The following is an 8,170-nucleotide window of genomic DNA, read 5'->3' as shown; positions in this document are numbered from 1 at the left end:
TAAATATACAAAATATCAAACAAATAAGTCTTTGTTTTACTACTGTTGCAAATATCAAAAAATTTCTATATGTGACATGGCACCAGATTTAAGTTAGGGTTTTTCAAAATGCTGACACGCCGAGCTCAAAAGGTTCGCCATCACTGGCTTATAAGGTGACAAGTAGGTGGGGCCAGAGTAATTTTGCCTCAGCAAGTACCCCTGGTTCTGTTCCCTTTTATTTTACCCAGGACCTAATGATTTCATCCAGTGTCTGATGGAGCCCAATATATATTAAAGATTAAAATTCTTACCAGACTAGGACTGGATGAACTTCACAGTTCCATTTTCCTATCAGGAATAAGACAACTTCGGTACACTAATCCTGATTCTATTAACATTGTATTGGGTGGGGTCTGTCTGTTGTTGTAAAATGAGAAAAGGAAAAACAGGCATAATTTTTAAAACAGCAGAAATAAATTTGTCAGCATTGAAAAGTGATTGGATTGTGCATAATGAAACTTAAAAACTATCTAGAAATAACCTTTGGGAAATAATGGGCATGTGTAGCAAGGTTGCTGGAGAGAATACCAATGTACAAATGTGTCTGCATATGAAAGCTCAATTGGAGTATAAAACGTCAGAAAATGATATAATTTTCAATAGTATCAACTACTTGGGAATACACTTCACAAAAGATTTGCAAGATTCCTTGGATAATGGTGTAAAACTTTACTGAGAGAACTTGAACAGTAAAGTATCCAACATGAGAATGATCTGTGTGTCTTCAGATCATCTTCCTTTAAATGTCTGGTTTTCCTTCCCCTGCAAGAGAAACACAACTGTTGGGAACATTCCTTAGTCTCATTAGATTTAGATGACATTAAAGGTACACAAAGGACAAAGTTTAGGTTTTATAAGATAGACTTCCAAGCATCTATTTTACCAATATTGATTAAACACACCACTCTTTCTAATGGTACTCAGAAACTAAAAGACTGTTCCAGCTCAGAGCACAGGAAATGAAATGAACCTATTAAAAGGTGGTTTTAAATAGTAAACTTTTTTGAAAAATCTGAACACCATCCAACAGAAAACCCCTAAGAAAAAAGAAATTTACCAGAAATGCTTCGATTTGAAATACTATTCTGAATATAAGATAGCTAAAACAGAACTGTCACATTTGTGAAGTTAACAGAAAGGCCCATACTGCCTTTTCTTCCTTATGGTGCAGAAAAGCAAAAATGTTTCTTGGGCTCCTTTAGCCCTTATGCTATTCATTGTTTAAATAGGGTAACCATGTGTCCCAATTCCATTTGTAGTGTAATTATGGATAATGCCTTATGAATTTTGATTTGTATAACTTATACAGTCACACTAGTTTTAACTCATTATCATCATTTTTTTAAAAAAATATATTTTATTGATTTTTTTACAGAGAGGAAGGGAGAGGGATAGAGAGTTAGAAACATCGATGAGAGAGAAACATTGATCAGCTGCCTCCTGCAAACCCCCTACTGGGGATATGCCCGCAACCAAGGTACATGCCCTTGACCGGAATTGAACCTGGGACCTTTCAGTCCTCAGGCCGACGCTCTATCCACGGAGCCAAACCGGCCAGGGCTCATTATCATCATTTTTGACACCAAAACATGAAGCTCATATATAGGATGCCTTATAGTAAGGAAAAAAAAAACCTGATTATAAAAGAAGAATGAATGGAGAGAGGGAGGGGGAAGGAAAAGAGAAAAGAATAAGAGAAAGAGAAAGATATCTAATCCAAAACAATGTTTGTTTCTCAAAGTGTGTGCTTTTAAAAAAAACTTTACTGAGGAATAATTACCAAACATTATTGTATATACTGAAAGAATAAAACTTGGTGTATTTGCTATATGTATGTATTGTGGCATGATTACCAAGGTAAATGTATGTCATTAACCCATCCCTCACCTCAAGTAGCTAACATTTATTTTTCTGGTAAGAATTCTCAGGATCGACTCTCAGGAACTTTCAAGTATACAATATCATGTTATTAACTAAAAGAGCTTAGGAGGGAGAACTCTGAACCAATTTCTGAATTTTCCCCATAGTATCTCTGTTTAGATATTCAGCTGCTACTGGGATATATTATTTAATGTATATAAGTTTTCCTAGTATATTAACCATTTCATCCAAATTTTGAAAATATTAGTGTCCAAGAATGTTTTTACATTCAGTTATATAAAATAGTATTTGTTAGTGTCTTATTCGTGTTCCTTATGTGTACACTTGGGATTCTTTCTCCCTCCCCCCCCCAGATTATGTAAAATAATGGATACTCTTCACACGTTTTCTTTCAGTGTCCTGAGGTCCAATACCTAATTTCTTCAGAAGTGTTTTTAAAATGAGCAGTCTTTCTCATTTATTAATTGAATTATATTTCTTTTTCCTACCGATTTATACTTTTACTATGTATCTCATATCTTAGGTTTATTCTGTTGGACTTTTTTCTTAATTTTTATATTGGATGGTCATGCAATTTATTATCTATTTAGTAACATATACATTAAAAGGCTATGATCTGCCCTGGCCAGGTAGCTCAGTTCGTTAGAGCGTTGTCCCAATACACCAAGGTTGTGGGTTCGATCCCTGGTCAGTGCTCATACAAAAATCAATGAATACATAAAGAAGTGGAACACAAATCATTGTTCGTCTCCTTTCCCCCTCCCTAAAATCAGTGAATAAAAAATTTAAAAAGGCTATCACCTTCCTATGAATATATTTTAACCATGTTTAATAGGCTCCTGGAGTAGCCTGAGAACTATCCCTAATGTAAATAGTCTAATGAAATGTTTAAGTAATGTAAAGTAAAAACGTTTAGAAGACTAATACAAGATAATGTCTTCCTAAACTTAAAGTACTCCCTTTAAATTCAGAACCCCTTGTAATTAGTGGTCAGCAATTTGTAAAACATATAAATTACATTCTTCTTAAAATATATTTTTATTGATTTCAGAGAGGAAGAGAGAGACGGAAATATCAATGATGAGAGAGAATCACTGATAGGCTCCCTTCTGCACGCCCACACTAGGGATCGAGCCAGCAAGCTGGGCATGTGCCTGGACTGGGAATCGAGCCGTGACCTTCTGGTTCATTGGTCAACACTCAACCACTGAGCCATGCCAGCCGGGGATAAATTACATTCTTAATGTATAACTTACCTGCTTCTGGCATGGAAATGGGCTTTGGTTTTGGTGACATCTCCCACTTGAACGGAGTATCATCTGTATCGTCAACCCAAATCTCTGGCTGAGGCAGGTCTGGGGAACAAATTTCTGGGTCAGGCCCTTAAAAAAGAAGTTATCATTTTCAGCAGCAAATACTCTGGATCAGCAGTTCTCAACCTGTGGGTCATCAACCTGTGGGTGGTGACCCCTTTGGGGGTTGAATGACCCTTTCACAGGGGTCACCTAAGACCATCGGAAAACACATATATAATTACATATTGTTTTTGTGATTAACCACTATGCTTTAATTATGTTCAATTTGTAACAATGAAAATACATCCCGCATATCAGATATTTACATTACGATTCGTAACAGTAGCAAAATTACAATTATGAAGTAACAACGAAAATAATTTTATGGTTGAGGGTCACCACAACATGAGGAACTGTATTAAAGGGTCGCGGCATTAGGAAGGTTGAGAACCACTGCTCTAGATGATTACTCAGCAATTATTAAGGCTATAGTCTTTGAACTTCTAATCTTATCAACAGATGTTTCAATGAAGAAACGTATAACATGCTACATTTGATATTGTTAGAGGTGATTATATCATATTGTCCACATTTTTATTAGGGACAATAACTCATTAAGACTGACAGTGGTTACAGGGAGCATGCTTAGCATAGATACTCTATTTACAATTGCCTTCACAACAGTGATTGCCTGCACATGCTCTGTTTGAACCAATAAAAAAAACTGAAAACTAGTTGATATCTTGCCATTCCATGATTTGGACATTTGAGGCTTCAATAAGGAAAGGATTTAAAATGTAACTGTTTTCTAAGAGCCAGAAAGAATTCAGAATTTGAAAAAAATCTGACAGATAAATAAGTTATGAAAACAGTACATGTTTGTTTTCATTGTATTCTATGCAACAAAACCAGAGAATGCAAAAAGCAGCCTTGAAAAAAATTTTAGTATCTCTGATTTTGATTCACTATTCATATAAGAGTAAGGATGGATTTGGAAGGTAAGGGATTCTGTTAAATCAGAAAATATGAAAGGATTTCAAAGTTATTAGTGTAAAGTGCTTATATCCAAAACGAAATGTTTTCAAACTTGTAATTTAAAATGGCTTTGATCTTATTTGTTTCTATAGCTGATAGACTATGAAGTCTGTTAATCAGGCTTTTGAAATCTGAACTACTTTTCAAAATCTTTAGATGTGAGCCCTGTTATTAAAGTAACAGTGTGTTACCTCCATATTATTAGAGATATCATTGTGGGAAACGAAAAACACACTTAATTGCATTCTTAGTGTATAGCATACCTATTTCTGGCATGTTAATGGGTTCCGGTTTGCCTAAAATCTTATACTTGACATAAGTGTCCTCATCCCCGGTCTTTGGCTGATCCTGTTCCTGGAGAACAGCTTCCGGGTCAGGGCCTTAAAAATGTTATCAATTTGCACAATAAACATAAGTTGATTACTAAGGAATGATTGAAGTTGTAGCCCTTGAACTTCCAATTTTATCAATTGATTTTCTTCAGGGCAGAAGCTTACAATATGCCATATTTGATATGATTTTAGAGGTATTTATATAGCAGGGACCATATTTTTATTAGGGAGAGCTACTCGGTAAGGGTGACAGGGAGTGTGATTAGCATAGGTATCTTACTCAGACCTCCTTGATATTAGTGATTTCCTGCATTCTCTCTACTTGATCAGACATAGAAACTAGACTATCGCTTGCTACTGCATAATTTAGTCATTTGAGGCTTCATTGGAAAAAATATTTAAAATGCAATTGTTTTCTAAAAGCCAAAATAATTCAGAATTTGACAGAATCTAAGAACAGTTTTCCAGGTCTCCATATAGTAAATGGAACATTAAGTGGATTGTTTACTCATTATCTTAGTAGCAATAAAAATCTCAATTCAGATTTAACCATGTGACTAAAGAAGATAGTTTATGACAAGTAAGGAAAAACACAGTATCTTGGTATTCTTTTTTTAAAAAATATATTTCATTGATTTTTTACAGAGAGGAAGGGAGAGGGATAGGGAGTTAGAAACATCGATGAGAGAGAAACATTGATCAGCTGCCTCCTGCACACTCCCCACTGGGGATGTGCCCGCAACCAAGGTACATGCCCTTGACTGGAATCGAACCCGGGACCCTTGAGTCCGCAGGCTGACACTCTATCCACTGAGCCAAACTGGTCAGGGCTCTTGGTATTCTTTTTATTGCATCCAAAAGAACCATATCATGCAAATATCAGCATTGAAAACGATTTTAGTATATGATTTGATTCACTATTAATATGAGCAAGATTAGCTTAGAATTTGAGAGATTCCCCCAGATTCACACAAATTACATTACAGCAGATATTAGAACCTACTTCAGTGCCTCAGCATATTTCATACAAACTTGTATTTATTACAAATGTTTTATGTATTTGTTAAAGGTAGGAATTATAAAAGTATCTGAAAATTATCTGCTGTTGGTTAAAGTACATATACCCTAAAGTATGAAAATTTTTTCATATTTTATAATTCAATATACTTTGATCCAATCTGTTTCTTTCTTTTTAAAAAATATATTTTTATTAATTTCAGAGAGAAAGGGAGAGGGAGAGAGATAGAAACATCAATGATGAGAGATAATCATTGACTAGTTGCCTCCTGCACACCCCCTACTGGGGATCGAGCCCACAACCAAGGCATGTGCCCTTGACTGGAATCGAACCTGGGACCCTTCAGTCTGCAGGCCGATGCTCTATCCACTGAGCCAAACCATCGAGGGCCAATGTGTTTCTTTATTTGATAGATTATAAGTCAGGCAGTCAAGCATTTGGGGTCTGAACTACTATTCAAAAACCTTTATGTGTGAACTCTATTAAAGTCACACTATGGCCGAAACCGGTTTGGCTCAGTGGATAGAGTGTCGGCCTGGGGACTGAAGGGTCCCGGGTTCGATTCCGGTCGAGGGCATGTACCTGGGTTGCGGGCGCTTCCCCAGTGGGGGATGTGCAGGAGGCAGTTGATCGATGTTTCTCTCTCATCGATGTTTCTAGCTCTCTATCTCTCTCCCTTCCTCTCTGTAAAAAATCAATAAAATATATTAAAAAAAAAAGTCACACTATGGTACCTTTATAGTACCAAACACATAACTGTGGAGAAGAAAAACCACAAAAATTACATTTGTAATGGACGACATACCTGCTTCTCTCCCAATTTCCAGGATATGTTTGCATAGAGCTATGGTATGCACAATACACGATCCAGGGGTCCTCAAACTTTTTAAACAGGGGGCCAGTTCACTGTCCCTCAGACCGTTGGAGGGCCAGACTATAGTTTTAAAAAAAACTATGAACAAATTCCTATGCACACTGCACATATCTTATTTTGAAGTAAAAAAACAAAACAATATTTGTATTTGTAGTTTGAGGACCCCTGTGATAGACAGACAGACTCCCAGCTCCCCACAGTCTTCTTTCCTTTCCCTTCACCTTGAACCTCAGGTGCTCCTGCATGTGCTTGCTCTTCATCAGGTGCAATATCCTGACTCTCAGTGGGTGGCTCCTCTTGTTGAGGTTGTTCATCCCTGGGCTGCTGGTCCTAGGGGGAAGGGGGGGTGCGTGTATGTGAGAGAAAATGAAAAGTTTTGTTGTTAATACATGACAATCATAAAAATATACATAATATACACACACATACACATAATCATGAATAAGAATAAAGGCATTTTATAGACATGATATATATATTCTTAATATTGTTTCTCTTCCCTCTGCCTGGTTCCTTGGAGAGGAGCTGCCCACAGGACTTCTGAAGCTCTTTTAAACTCTCCTGGGATGGATGTGGGCAGTCCGTGTTAATAAGCACGAGAACGGAGTCATAGGGGATATTTCCACTGGCAATACCAGAGTGGAAACCTCCTGGATCAAGGTTTCCTTCCTAAGGACTCCTCCTGGGCCAATGTTACTCCCTTATCAGCACGGAAACTTTTAACACTGTACCTAGAGGCATTCAACAAAACTTACAGAAAAATACATTTCTGGTCATAGACAGTTCAAATATCAAAGCACTCACAGCCACGGCTCCAACTGGCTGGTTTGACTCTTCATCTTCTATCAGTATTGAACAATCGAGCCTGGGTGTTCTATGCTGACTCATTTCACACTGAAAGTAGAACATTTTGATTAGGAAAATGTACTTAAGAGGATAACTAGACCACCTCCGAGGCTAAATGATTATATTCTTTTTAACTTTAAAAATAAGTGCACTGGCTTTGCGGTTATACCAAATACAGGGGCTTGCCAAGCCACTATGTCGTGGCCATGCTGGCCGCGTCATCACCTCGGGCAGGTGAGAAAGACGACACCCGGCTTCCCGTTTTCGGAGACACGTGGGAAAATGCTGCTTGAAAGCCCGCTGGAGTGACTACTGCTCCTGCCACACGCCCAGCGAGGAGGCCCCTTCCCCCGGAAGTTCAGCTGCATCAGCCGGGAAGGCTCGGGCTGTGCGTGCGGCCTGTGCTGCCTTCGCATGACCAGGAGGCAGCGGTGACTACAAGCGACACATGGGGCTGTGCCCGCTGCTCCCGCGGCCCCTGCTTGGTGCCTACACATCTCGGGGCGCAGGCCCAGGGCCTCGCAGGGCAGTCCCGCAGCACCCCGTTCCTAGGCCCTTCCTTGACCGCCCCCCCCCCCCCCGCCCAGGGCTCCGCGGAGGGCTGTGGGTTCTGTTCTGTGGGCCGTGCCAGGTGAATTCCAGGACCCAGACACCTGTAATAATGTCCCCCAAACCCTCGACCTGGCCCCTGCCCTCGCAGGCCCAGCACTCTCCTAGTCCGGGTCACGCCAGGGCTTCGAGGCCCACGGCCGCCATGATGGCTGAGAGGAGAAAGGCGCTGACCTCGAGGCCCTTCCTCCTAGGAGGCCACGGAACCCGCAGCCCCGCCCCACCGAAGCCCGTGGGC

At 39.3% G+C, this 8,170-nt stretch overlaps 1 long non-coding RNA gene across 1 annotated transcript; it reads right to left on the bottom strand.

The window, feature by feature from the left end:
- Positions 1 to 703: 703 nt before the first annotated feature.
- Positions 704 to 4,639, bottom strand: LOC132224292 (uncharacterized). Its single transcript, XR_009450638.1, has 3 exons — positions 4,517 to 4,639; positions 3,180 to 3,305; positions 704 to 804 (listed from the first exon to the last, which is right to left on the bottom strand). It is a non-coding gene; the product is annotated as an uncharacterized LOC132224292 (long non-coding RNA).
- Positions 4,640 to 8,170: the final 3,531 nt, after the last annotated feature.

This window comes from Myotis daubentonii, chromosome X (genome assembly GCF_963259705.1).
Source record: "Myotis daubentonii chromosome X, mMyoDau2.1, whole genome shotgun sequence".
NCBI classification, from domain to species: Eukaryota; Metazoa; Chordata; class Mammalia; order Chiroptera; family Vespertilionidae; genus Myotis; species Myotis daubentonii.
This window is presented reverse-complemented; position numbering and strand designations above follow the sequence as displayed.